Raw genomic sequence first — 3,743 nt, 5'->3', positions numbered from 1 at the left:
CCTCTGAGTATATATATATATATATATATATATATATATATATATATATATATATATACGGAATAATAATTTCTTCCAGGAAAAAAAGTACTAGTAGATCTGTAACCAGAGTGAATAGTGTTACTAGTGAAAATTTTATTATAAATAGGAGTGAAAACCCATATTAGTCAGTGGTATCCTATGACTAGCCAAAATTACATTAAGATACGCGGTCCTGATACAGCGTGGTCAAAATGAATTTATAGGTCTTTTATAGAAGTTACAGTTTGTATCGCTGGTGTTATTTTAGGTTAAAACATGTTAAAACATACTTTACTGACATTAGGCTGGGCTTTAGTGTTTCCCAACGCTGCTCTGTACATTTTGGTGTTTTCCCACTCACCTGATTCAACTACTGAGTTAATTAACAGCGTTTCCTGAGTGAGACTTGGTGTGTTAAAGCAGGATAACAAAAAAAAAGCGAATGCTCTACAGGAAAGGGTTGAAAGCCTGTATTCATCATTAAAGATGTAGCTAACAAGTATCATCAACAATAAAGGAGAGGTTTCTTAACCTCTCTAATCAAAGAGCAAAAACACCCAGTGCCATGTGCCAGCTAAGTGAACACTGATTAAATTATCTGACTTTCACTATTTAAACTGTTATAAACAGTTTTTTAATCATTTGTTCCTTTGTCAATTAAAATAATCTCTGTATGTTTTCTTGTCAGGGATGCAGTGGATCCACATTCTACATAGAAACACTGGACACACGCCAGGAGTACCCTATGCTCCGGGTACCATTCCATCACCAGGTGTCTCACACACACACACACACACACACACACACATTCACTTCTAGGGACAAATTAGCTGGGCCTGTTTCCCTACCATGTTCTACTGAAAGAAGAAAAAGTTATCCTACACAGACACGGGGAGAGCAGACCAAACTCAGGCTGTTGACTTGATTTGATTCTGATGCTTTAGCTGTTGATCTCCAAAACAGTTAGCAAAATAAGGCCTAAAGTCACATAGTGTGAAACCAGCTTAAGTGTGTCCTTTAGGGGCGGTTCAAAATGCAAATACACTTCCTAATTTTAGCGGGAGCTCAGGTGCAAGAACTACCAATTCTCACATAATGTTGCTGTAAGGTCAATTTATGCTTCTGCGTTGAAACTGCATTAAAGTCTACACATAATCACATACCCTATTATTTTTATTGTCTCAAAATTTGATGATAAATGGTCCAAATGTACTTCCATTATAAGTTAGAAGGTTTTTCTTCTCTTGTTTTTTACTTTTCCTGCTATTTTGGACATATCAGTATAGTATGTTTTCACTTATTATCTGTTTGTAGATAAAATGGCCTGGAAATATACAGCTCTGAATAAACTTAAAGAGATCACTTTAGTTTCTGAATCAGTTTCTCTGATTTCACTATTTATAGGTTTATGTATGAGTAAAATGAAAATTGTTGTTTATTCTATAACCTACGGACATTTATTCCGAATTCCAAATAAAAATATTGTCATTTAAAGCATTTATTTGCAGAAAATGAAAAATGGCTGAAATAAGACCTCAAATAATGCAAAGAAAACATTTTTGTATTCATAAAATGTAATATTTCTGAAATCAATATATGGTGGACTAACTGTTTTTTATTCAGTTTTCATGCATCTTGGCATGTTTTTCTCCACCAGTCTTACACACTGCTTTTGGATAACTTTATGCCACTCCTGGTGCAAAAAAAAAAGCAAGCAGTTCACCTTGGTTTGATGGTTGTGATCATCCATCTTCCTCTTGATTATATTCCTGAGATTTTCAATTTGGAAAAATCAAAGAAACTCATAATTTTTAAGTGGTCTCTTATTTTTTTCCAGAGCTGTATATCAGATTTCCTTATGGTGCTCTTTAGTGGCCTGCTGCTTCTGTCATGTACAGCAGAGATAGTTTAGTAACAAAGTAGAATTACTTTACTCTTGTTCTAAATTACTAAAATGCTGTATCTGTATGTACTGGAGTATTTTTTTTCTCATAATTTTTTCTTCTGCTTTTTTCTCACAATTCTCACTTTTACTGTACTCCGATAATTGTTTCTATATGTTGTATCGTTACTCTTTACAGTTATGAAAAAAAATATGTATCATTCCAGAGCAGTAGATGCTCTGCACTCTCATTGGGTTTAATGAAGGTGCCTCATCATTGACTGAATCAAGCAATTAAGCAGTATTTTAAGAAAACCAAGCGTGCTCTTGTTCTGCTTTTTGACCTGCGGAATTTTGACTTAGTGTGGTGCTTAAAGAACACTTAAACTTATTTTGAAGTCACCTTTTTTCAGAGAACTATCAAAAGTACTTTTACTCAAGTCTGGCTCTCTACTACTTTGTACATGTTTGCTGTACAGGCAGATGCTGCAGTGCACGTGTTGTGTCGGTTGGGGCGCAATTGAGGCGGCGCGCGAGGCTGCAGGCCCACGGTGCTCGCGCGCCTCAAACGGAGCTGAGCACAAACATTTCTCAGGAGGGCGACTCAACACTTAAAACATAAATTCGACCTTAATAGCCCCTTAAAGTCCGCTTTCCTTAAGCGAACTAAAGTCAGGATCACAAGAGAAGCTGAAACTTTGTTGTCTTGTGCTGCAGAACGGTGCCTGGCACGCGCCTGGTTGGCATTAACTAATGCTTCCAGGACACGGAGTGTGCAGTGTTAATAATAGTCATGGGCGAGCTGTTGTATCTTAACGCTCGTTTGCGTCGAAAAAGACTCTGGATTTGCCTGTAGCGTCGCCAGAGTGTGTTCTGGAGTAATGTGGTAGACGGCTGAGATGGTGTCGCCCCCTTATTTCCCCCCTCCCTATAAGAAAACCGCCGGAGTGCTAAACACACACAGAGAGAGACATACAGACACACAGTCATAACAATGCACGCGCTGTATCAGTGAAATCTGAAGTGTGTGCTACTCGGGTCACCACACGATTCATACACAGCTCTCAATTTCGCTCTAATTATCTAATTACAGTGAATCGTGTCTCGTCGTTTGGGGCGGAGGGTGTGTTTTCTTTTTATTTATTTATTTATTTCCTGCGTGTTCAGCTCTAGACTTAAAATCATCCAAAACTGAGCTATAATGTTTCTCAGCTGTTGTACTGGCACATATTTATAGAAAATGAGCTCGTTTTGACCAACAGCTCGTGCGTTTAACACCAAACACGACCGATTTTTACCAAGTCCAGCTTGCTTCAACTTCTCGACTGTGTAGCTAGCCTGGTGCAAGTCTAAATTTTAACACTTTGTGGCCTGTTTCAGCAGCAAGCAGGCAGAGACTCCATTTTGAAGCGACAGCAGCCTCACAGACATCGTAATAGATATCAAAGTCCCGCGGTGTGTTGACTAAACGTGACTAAACGGTGTAGAGGCGAGCGCGTGCTTAAAGCTATGCTGAAAAAACAGTCCTTTCATTATTTTCATTCATTTTTAGGTTCATTTTTAACAAGACTGTGCTCGTCCTATGAGTGCAGTTAAGTTAGATCACATCCACTTTTTCAAATGTGTTTCTGTTCTCCGTTTAGAGATTTCAGATTTAAAGAGTTGTGTTGTGTGCAAATGTGATTTTACTCTTTTTTAAATTATTTTTACTGAGACTGTATAAAGTATGAAGTGTGGAGAGGCTGGGGTTGAGGGGGCTACCGCAGCAGGCAGTACAGTGAAAGAGAAGGAGAAGAAGGAGGAGGAGGAGGAGGAGGAGGAGGAGGGTGGTGGGGGGTGT

This window comes from Astyanax mexicanus, chromosome 17 (assembly GCF_023375975.1).
Source record: "Astyanax mexicanus isolate ESR-SI-001 chromosome 17, AstMex3_surface, whole genome shotgun sequence".
Lineage (NCBI taxonomy): Eukaryota > Metazoa > Chordata > Actinopteri > Characiformes > Acestrorhamphidae > Astyanax > Astyanax mexicanus.
This window is presented reverse-complemented; position numbering follows the sequence as displayed.